Source organism: Coenobita brevimanus, chromosome 20, assembly GCF_032717465.1.
Source record: "Coenobita brevimanus isolate Jiangsu-jjx chromosome 20, ASM3271746v2, whole genome shotgun sequence".
NCBI lineage: Eukaryota > Metazoa > Arthropoda > Malacostraca > Decapoda > Coenobitidae > Coenobita > Coenobita brevimanus.
Window position 1 is genome coordinate 3737130 of NC_136973.1, and position 11337 is coordinate 3748466.

Below are 11337 nucleotides of genomic sequence, written 5' to 3' on the forward strand. Positions count from 1 at the left end.
GCTTCAAGGGGAAGGGAGGGGGGACTGTCAGTACAGGTGATGGGAGGGTCAAAGGCCTGCAATGATTTTTAACACTAAGGACTCAGGGTGTCTCTCCCAGGCCCTGCTTCTACCCATATGACCATACCACCATTCCAACTTTTATTTCCAACTACAGATACGAGCCAGGAACAAAGACTGAACAAGCATTAACGTGGAAGAACTACCAGTATCATGCCATTCAAGTCATCATCAAGATCCTGATTAGTTCTTTTTCAAACAATCATCATCATCATATGCACTCTACAAGTTTTCCAGATCCATCTGCTCCAAAGTCACAGACTAACTCTTTCAGTAACTTTTACTGGTATTTACCTGTCATTCATTTCTTTCTCAGCATCTCCCTCTCCCTCTCTCTCTCACATCTTGCATAACACAAGTTTTCCAAATCCATCTGCTCCAAATTCATTGATGCTAACTCCTCCAAAACTGGTATTCAACTGTCACTGTTTTGTTTCTCAGATCCTCCACTTTCAGCTTTTGATTTTAAGTTCTTGTAAATCTTCACAAACTATCACAAACCACCAAAATCTAACCTGACAAACACCAACATCATTATAAATACCCGAAAAATCCATAACAAAGAGAAAGCATCAAAATGGTAGAACTATCAACAGCAGACACAATGACTAGCCCTTGCAATCCTGTCTCCACCTCAAAAGCATAATGATCACCATCACCATCAACTAACAAAAAACACAAACAAAATGAAAGACTCAAAGCTGGAGAACTATCAACGGCATACACTATGAGGCAAATTTGTTCTTTCACAAGTTTTAAAGAAATATATGACAAATTTTAAGCATGAGAAGGGAATTTCTACTACATTATGTGATTTAAAGCTCACACATTATCAGAAAATATTTCAGCCCACTGGGACACCACAGGATCAATTCTCAATTTACCACAGCTTAAGATGACAAGATAAAAGCATATTTTCCCACAGTTACAAACCAAAAGAACAAATGTGTAAAAACAATGCACATACAATATTACAGTAAAAGAGTACAGTAATCCTCTGATTATCTGTCATAACTCAGCCAAAGCTTCAATCTATGAGAGGCAAAACCCCTACAAAAATCTTATATTGTACTGTATAACTAGTCAAACATTGAGAAAACAACCCCAAATAGAGATTTCCTGATAAACAATATTTTACAGCAAAATATTGTTACTGTATACTGCTCAACATACTGTAGTGCTGAACAAAGATTTTGTGGATTATTCCCATGTAGGTGGTGGCATGTTGTTCACTAATGCCATAAAAAAAGACAAAATATTGCTTTAATTCAGCCAGATTTTTGCTTGTCGGATGATGATGCCTGACAGTTCATGTGGTGTCATATAATCAATAGTTTACTGTACATATTACAATTCAACATGAATATAAACGTAGAATAAAATCTTTCATCATTACAAGTCAATAAGAAATACAAACATTACAACACACATAACTATAGTCAGTCTGTTTTCATCTAACAGAACCATGCAACTTTTACAACTAATACTAATTCATGGGTGCATAAAATTCAACAAGCATTAGTGATGAGGTAGGAATGAGCTTCCTTGGTTACTAGTCAAATTAACTCTCCAGTCTGACTGCACTTGGCCAACAACTAAACTAAAAGCAGATATGAATCTCTGTCACATGAAAACAGACTGACTACAGTATAAATCAACAGAAAAAACTACTCACATTGCTTTGTAAATAAACGTTCTGTCGGCCACAGGAAAAAAATGTTAGCAAAACACGCAAACTATATTAACGTCAAATGCTTTTATAAATGAAGGGAAACAATTCAAGATGCTCATTAATCTCTGACATAAATGAAGGGAAAACAACTCAAGATGCTCATTAATCTCTGACATGAAAGAAGGACTCATTTATTCATTTCTTAGTGCTGTTTTCTTATAATGCACAGAAGAAAGAGCCAAAGGCCAGAAACCCACAATGCTGTTCCCTCCAAGAATAAAAAAGAAAAAAAACGAGAAAAATTTCATAAAACAGAAAAGAGAGAAAAATTTCATATCCATTAATTTTGATATTCCAGCACATACTTGTACTGCATTTTAAAGACTGGAGATCATACGCAGAGGGAACTACAAACTGAGGAAGACAATTCCATAGGTGACCGGTTGCCAATTAACATCTTCCAAACAAGGACTATAGGTGTATATATTTTTTTCCTGTGGCATACTGTCCAATACATCACTATGACACACAAAAATAAAATATCATTACAATAGGCATAAAAATGTACCAAAAGCAATATCAGTACTTCAAGGAGAATTCAATATGCAAAACCCCTACATTTATTGTGAGCTAAAATGTTGTATGAGTAAGTCCTTTTATATTCCACATTTATTTTTTATCATTTGGGCTGCTAAATCATTAAAGTTTTAGTAATACCTATTGCTGTTGTGGTCCCATTCCAGTCACAACTATCCCCAAAGGTCAGTGAATGGTAGAGAAACTAAAATACTGGAATTTAATAAAAGAAGAATGGCAATATGAGTTTCAAATGAGTTAGAGTTGGGCTCTAAAATCATTCTTATAACAACGATTATCCTCTAATAATTATCTGTTACAGACATGTGTGTGCAATTTACTACCAGCAGTCTACACCGGAAAATTACAAAAATATATAAATCCTTAACAAAACTTCTCAGCTCATTCAGCAACACTTCATTCAACAAGCTATTCATATTAAAAAAGAATGATGATCAGCACACACAGACAGACTACAAAACAGCTGATACTGTTTTGCTTTGTCAGAGAGCAAATACTGTATTGGCAAAAATAGTGAAATTACCGATAAATCAGTTCAGATAAATGGTTTGGTTACAGCACTACTACAGAGGAATCCAGGACCACAGCAACAGCAACCCACAAATTACTGAACCATACTACAGGGCTGCCCATATATATTTTGTGGGAACAGCTCAGTCTGCTGGTGTGGGATTCACAGGTATTTTGATGGCTTTCAGAAAAAGATCTATGCTCTATTCACTTCAACTGGACATACGACTACCATATCTCCAATCTGAATGGTGAGTTGTGGCAATAGATTAAAATATGGTGCCAGTCAAGAAGTTATATGGAAGGGAAGTTGTGTCACAATGTTATCTTATCCTGCCAGTGAGGTATACGAAATAAATCTGCATAAGAACAAAAATATCACCTCTCCATGTGTCATGTCTGTTTTAGGTCTCCATGGTTGTTTAATTTGCATATGGATGGGGATATAAAAGAGAAAATAGGTGGCGTAGTGAATGCTGGAGTATCTCATTAGAGAAGGGAAAGTGTGGAAACTTCCTGTAATGTTGGCTGCTGATGATACTGTATCATTAAGTGAGGATGAATGTGAACTGCATGGCTTGGTGAATGAGTCTGGCAGAGCATGTAAGAAACAGAATCTTAAGTTCACATAGGTAAGAGCAATGTTATGGTCTCTGAGAGAAATTAAGTAACAGCACACACACAGTGAGACAGGATGGTGAGTTAAGGGAGACCCTGATTGCATTCAAGTGTTTAGGTTGTGTGATGAATATGGACAGAAACTTAAAGGATGAAATGTTTGAAAAGGTACAGCAGGGTAGAAAGGCTACTGGTTCAATGGATGCAGTGATGAGAAACATGGAAGTGAGCATGATCATAAAAAAGTCACTGCATAACAATACTATGCTTCCAACAGTGGAAATGAGCACTCTCAGCACAACATGTGAAGTCACATGAGAGAGAGAAAGAGAGAGCATTAGGAAGTAATGGAACACTGTGATGTTGATGCGAATATGGTTGAAAGTATTAAGTGAAATACTCCGAGATGGTCTGGCCAAGTGGAGAGGACAGAGAAAGACAGACTGAACTAGAAGAGTGTATATGAGTTAGGTGGAGGAGAAGACCAACAATGAGATGGAAGGATGGAGTGGGGATATTGAACTGGAGGTATGGCAGCAAAATAACAGAGGATGGAGCAACAAGGAGGCAATTTGTTTGTGGCTGCCCCTTGTGGGATTGTGGTAACTAGCAATACATAGATAAATAAAAAGACAGACAAGGACAAAAATCTCTGCTTACTTAAAGAATGAAATTTATGCAATTAATGGAAGCAAATGCATGAGGATACTTGATTACCTCATAAAAAATAATGAAAACAATGGATGCACCCATGCAATCACAATAAAGTAAGAAAGTGTTTTAGGAAGTAGAAAATGATGCAGGGTAGAGAATGGTACAGCTGACTGAGCCACTCACAACATCAATCATCATCATTGTAAGTATTATCATTCTTATCATAATTATTATAATAATGAATATCAGTCATTATTATTATAATCATCACTGTAATCATCATCATGACCTCTTCTTCCCACCTAAGGATGGGGTGAGGTATAAACCAGAGGGCAAGGTCAAGACATACGAGAATCAGTCATGTTATATATGGACCACCCTGTATTTCTGGACATCTGTAGGATATAACCAGGACTTACTGCATCTGACTGTGATGTACAGGCATGTGCAAAAGTCTGCCAACAATACTCTGCCAGCACTAACTTGTATATCATAATTATCACTCTTCCCCAAATGATAGAGTAATATCCCTCCTCAAACTCTTTTTACTGATGCTTGGAACAGAAACCTTCAATCAGGCAATGAAGCTGCCAGGTTATATAAACATCCCTCAGTTCCTTTACAACTTCCCTAGAAAAGGATTGTGGGCTATGAAGGAACGGTAACTTTGGTCTTCAGCTGGTACTATGTAAAATATTTCAAATAACACCTTCCATTGCTACAGCCAGCAGAGAAGTGTCTACATACTTTTGCTCATGCTCATGACTGGAGTCTTGGAACACATTTTATAGCCTGTGAAATTCTACAGCTGTCCAGCTGCCTGTAACTTTCGTCACTTAAACTTGAATCTGGCAAACCAAACTCCTTTCAGCTCAGCTGACTGTAGGAGTTAATGAGAATGGAGGTCTGATTTAACTATTAACCAAGGAGATCCATTCCTACCTCATACCTAAGTCTCAACGAATTTCATGCAAAGTGGATACCTCATGATTTTACACTGAATGACAAGCCAAGTGGCTTCTTGCTACCCAAGATATCTGGTAATTTACTACACTGGGTGATAATATACAACCAGGCAGATACATGGTGGTGTAATGAGTTAAGGTGCTCGAACTGGATGTGGCCCATAAGGGATTACATCAGCAAGTAGCTTAGTCCAGGCCTCTTTGCAAAAGAAGAAACAAAAAATTGATGAATGAATGGGTGGCTGTGAATATGTGGTCCAGCATCTCACCGATGTGAACAAAGTATGCAACATTCGGCTTGCAATATCCACTTAAGGACGGATGCCCAATCACTGAAGTATTGCGTGGGCTGTAAAAAATAAAGGAACAAAAGAACCGTGATAGCAACCCCCTCATAGAGCATGCTGCCCCCTTACTGTACGGGCACAACGTGGTTTTTGCAAGCAAGGGCTGCGTGCATGTTTACTTATATAATCATCCACCTGTGTGCCACTTATCCTTCCAACATATGCAATGAGGACCCCTTCCCTTTATCAAAAATTAGAACTCCAGAGCCCCCACATACCAATGTTGTAACCGATATATATCATGGCACACAATGGTGGGTTGTGTGTACTGTCAAAGTAATGTTACCCACCCACCCCCTCATTCCCTAATCCCTGAAAATCCCATCAGCAGCAAAGAGACCTGGGACCATGCTACAAAGTTCATCAGAAGGACGAGCCAAACAATGTCATTTAATACAGCGTACATATTGTACAAGTTATTTATTTTTTTTTTCTGGTTTGGATTTACTGAGAATTATTTTAGATGTAGACTTTTTATTCATTTACTGCTATCACAAACCTCTAACCTTTTTATTCTGATTGGGTTTTACCGGGACTTATTTTTAAGGCACTGACTTTTTGTTCTTACTACTGGAATAAGACTTTAATAACTTACACGCTCCAGCCTTATATCTCAGATGGCACTCATTCCTACACCACATGTCACTATCCTTACTCACAACTTTAGCATATTTTTAAGTAGGTCCACTTTCTGTCTGATATTAAGTACGCTGTAATTGCTTTTCTTTGTACTGCTGTAGTCACTTTGATGGAATAATAAGTTAATTACAGACAAGTGTGGAATTGATATGGCCAAGGTTTGTAAACAACAAGCAATGCTTACACTGCAGGCTCGGCTGTTGTGGGTGACTGAAACAGAAAATGTAGCAGCGACCTCAGAAAGTTCAGTGTATAATCTCAAACTTAGATAATGCTGCAAGGAAATTTGAATGACAAAGTATAATGGTATCGAAAGTGCAGGTTCTAGGAAAATTGATCATCAGATGTGGTAGGCTGCAATATATACCGTACCTACAGAGTATGCTATTTCAGTAAGCTAATCTGAGTCCTTGAAATTAAAGAACTGGGCAAACCACAGGCTATAAAATGTTTAGTGTCCACTGTACATCGTGAAATATCAGTTATAATAACAATATGCTAATTTAATAAAAATCATCACCATACACATAAATCACTGGGTGTCTTTTAGGTGGCATAGGAGGCTTGCTCAGAAATGAAGTAGGAAATCACCACAGCCACATAGAAGACAACCCACTTTCATTGACCTAACACCAGACTTTGTTCAACTGAGAGAAATACTGTACTAGCAGTCAAAGGCATAAAAAATAACCAAGGGAACTTTTCTGTCAATCTATCTCAATATTCTAGCACTATATCCGCTATCAATAGCTATCTATGTAATGTCACTAGCTATCTATTTGTGTAGGGTACCTACCTGTCTATCAGCTTGAAATAATGCTGGGTTGTTGCAAAAGTTTAGCAGCAGACTGATGCTACTCATGATGTGCTATGGAAAGACTGCAAAACTATTTGCTACTGGTATACCTGGGAAATTTGCTTATTATACTCTTGTTATTCTAACCTGGCCTAAAACTACCATCTCTGCAATAGTTTAGCAAACAGAAAAGTGCTAGTCATGAAGAAGTGTAATGGGAATGATGCCGACCTTTAGTACTGTGTTATTCTACCACTGAGCTACATGAAATAACTGATAAATGGACAAAAACCAAGGCCATGTTAAGGTGTAAAAACTGGGACAAGTGATTAGACTAAAATAAGTTAAAATAAAGATCATTATTATCCTCAGACCCCCAAGAATAACTCTCAGCTGAATAAAACCATCTGGTGTTAGATGGAATAAAGACAGTTGCTCTCCCACTTAGGAATATTTAAATTATGAACTTTACTAGACAGACTTACCAGCTTGAGATTTTATTATGCCTTGTGGTTAGCAGGCTAATGTTGCTAAGATGCCAGCCTGATACAGCCAGGGATTGAAACCTGGCACTGCATTATCATCATTAAATTCATCATCATTACTGTTGTCATCACTGATTAGCATGCAAAGAGTACCTAGGTGAAGTAAGTGGCCTAGTATCCCATAGTGGAAGAATAATCTGCCACATGGTCAACGGCCTAGGCTATGGGGCTGATCATCACAATTATCATCATCATCACTGTCCAGCATTATCAGCAGCAGCCCAACCTCCTTTCCCCAACCAAGGGGAATTCTCAATGAAAGTTTCCTAAGTAGGGGAGCAACTGTTAACATCATGCCCACCTTAACTTGGCATGGGCTAAAAGTGATTTGGAGTGGATGCAGAACCACAGTATTGTTATCAATGTCTTATTCTGCAACTGAGCTATGGGGATTATTAGACTGCCACAGGACAAAAATTTCTGCCAAGTCAACATGGACAAACCAAAAAATTTGCAACTCACATATTTCAGAAGGATGGTAGTAGTAGTAGTAGTGGTAGTAGCAGTAGTAGTAGTAGTGGTAGTAGTAGTAGTAGTGGTAGTAGCAGTAGTAGTAGTAGTGGTAGTAGCAGTAGTGGTAGTAGCAGTAGTAGTAGTAGTGGTAGTAGCAGTAGTAGTAGTAGTGGTAGTAGCAGTAGTAGTAGTAGTAGTGGTAGCAGTAGTAGTCATAGTTGCAGTAGTAGTACAAGCAGCTATAGACGTAGCTAGACCTGACGATAGGGGTGGCCGAGCCAGTTATATAGTGGCTCGAGGGACACTTTTCATGGTGGTCAGAGAGTATTCCTCCAGAGATCTGAGGTGACCAATGCCCCCCAAGGCCAGCCACTGTTTCATGGTAGAAGCAGCAGGTGGTACACCAGCTGCAGCAGTAGAACACCAGCAGCAGGAAACCTCAGGAATAGCAGATGCAACAATCCCAGCAGCAGAGGCAGCACCAACCCAGCAGCAGAAGCAGCACCAACCCAACAGCATACACAGCAACAACCTCAGCTTTGGTAGCAGCAGCAGCAGTACTAGTTCTCCTTTAAAAAATTAACATACAGTACTTTTAAGGGAAATTCTCAGGTTTGTTGATAAATTAACCCTGTGTCTGTGGAGGAGTTTATACAGATATTAATTAACTCCTATAGTACTAGTGCTGAAAAGGAACACCTTCATGACAGACATCTCATCAGCAAAATAACAACAACAACAAAAATGAAATAATAATAATAATAATAATAATAAAAATCTACCTATCTATCTACTGCCAGATGCCTTAATCCCGTAAGGGGTGGCCACAAACAAATCACCTTCATGTCGCTCTGTCCCCCGTCATTTCACTGCCCTGCTCCCAACTCACACCCCCTTCTTTCATACAATATACCTCTCCACTCCATCCCTCCATCTCATCCTTGACCTCCTCCTCCCTCTCCCCCCTCCACCTCTCTCACATACACTCTCCTCATCAGTCTCTCACTCTCCATCCTCTCCACATGGCCAAACCACCTTAATGTATTTCTCCTAACACTTCCTATCACATCCACACCACAACACTCCTTCACTTCCTCATTTGTCAGTCTCTCTCTCCATATGACTCCACATGCTCCTCTCAAATAACTCATTTCTACTGCACTCACTCTTGCCTTCTGTCCCTCCAACAAGGTCCAAGCTTCACTTCCATATATTTGAGTTGGTATCACAATACTGTCATGTACTACCGTAGCTTTTTCACTTCCATGCTCACTTCCCTGTTTCTTATCACTGCTTTCACGGAACCATCAACCTTTCTTCCCTGCTGCACCCTTTCAAGCACTTCACCTTCTAAACTTCCATCCTTACCCATCACACTACCCAAGTACTTAAATGCACTCACATCCTCCATTTCCTCCCCATCCAATCTCACTGTACATTCACTGACTTTATTTATTTTGAAGACCATCACTTTACTCCTCCCTACATTCACCTTTAGATTATGTTTCTTACAAACAAACTCTCCCAAACACCAAGCCTTGCAGCTCCCCTTCGTCTTCACTTAACAACACAGTATCATCTGCAAACAACAGTACAGGGAGTTTCCAAACACTGCCCTCTCTCACTAGGGTCACTCCAACATCCACTGCCCTACCTTGTATCTCTTTTATAACCCCATCCATATACAGACTGAACAGCCATGGAGACATGACATCCTTGTTTCAATCCAACCTTCAAATAGAAAAATTCACTCAGTTCACTATCCACATGCACTGCAGCCTTAGCACCCTCATACATACTCTTCATGGCCTTCAACAACTTCCCATCTACTTCATATATTCTTAATACTCTCCATAATCCTTGTCTATTCACCTGTCATATGCTTTCTCCAAATCGATGAAGGTTGCATACAACTTCTTTCCCTTCTCTAGAGACTTTTCCACTAAGGATCTAAGAATGAATATCTCATCTACAAGACCTCTTCCCTTCCTAAAACCTCCCTGTTCTTCTCCAACCATTTCCTCTGTTATTTCCCTAACTCTGTCAGTATCCTACCATATACTTTTCCTATTACTCTAAGAAGGCAAGTGCCCCTGTGATTACCACACACTTCTTTTTCCCCTTTTCCTTTGTACAAGGGAATAATTATACCTGACTTCCAATCCTCCGGGGTTCTATCTTCCTCCCAGGACAATCTGCACATCTTCCACATCCATTCTATTACTATCTCTCCCCCGTGCTTCAGCATTTTCACCACACACTCCACCAATTCCTGGGGCTTTCCCCATTTTAACTTTCTTCACTGCTTCCACAACTTCCCTCCTACTAATTTCTTTCTCTCTTCTCACATCCCTCCTTTTCCCAGCCGTTCCCCAGCCACTTATACGGAACATGCATTACTTTCATTCTCTATGTTCAACAATTCATTAAAGTGTTCTCTCCATCTGCTCAATTTTTTCTCCCTTCTCCACTCGTAATAATCTCCCATTTTTATCTTTCACTCCCCAACTAACTTCTTTGGCACCCTGTCTAACTCTCTTATAATAATAATAATAATAATGATAATAATAATAATAATAATAATAATAATAATACATACAGACATACATCATCTAATGATGTGTTGCCCCATGAGGAGCGTGGGAGCCCAGGGCTAGACAAGTTGCTCCTGACATTTAAGATGAAAGTGACCAGCCTCATTCATCCCTGAGTGGCAATAGGTGAGCAACACACCCCAACCACCCCTTAGATATAAACCTTCACCGGCTCAATCCGATTGGAGCACCTTAAGTACACACTAAACCACCCGGCCCCATAATTTGGTTATATGGTTACCACACAGGTGTACAAGAAACCATTTAGCTTGTCACTCAGTGTAGAGTCATCCACAGGCAGAAGGATGAGGAAAGACTGAAGGAAAGAAAGACTGAAGAGGGAGTGTGAAGTCACCCATAGGCAGAAGGACGAGAAATAATGAAGGAAAGGAAGACAGAAGAGGATGGAAAGAAAGAAGAATGGAGGAGAGGAAAGGGTAGACACCTGAGAGCATCACTACATCGAGTGAGTGGATGGTGAGTGCCCCCCACCTACCACAAAATGATCTATCTATTTCCAGACGCCATAATCCCACAAGGGATGGCCATTTGACTTTGAGTTATTTGTTTTATGGGGAGGGGCACTAACCCTCCACCAACCCCCTTGTTGACACGTAGGGAGCACATATGGTTTGGTTATATGGTTATCACCCAGCATTGTAAATGGTTACTTGGCTTTCAGGAAACCATGTGGCTTGTCACTCAATGTAAAGTCACCTGAAAAGGAAAAAAAGGCAATAAGAAGTGACAGGAAAGATGGGAGAAATAGGAAAAGAGGAGGGGAGGCACAGAAAAAGAATGATAAAGGCTAAGGAAGAAGTAGGCAGCACTACATCAAGTGAGTGGATGATGGTCGCCACAACCTACCACTATAAATATAATAATAA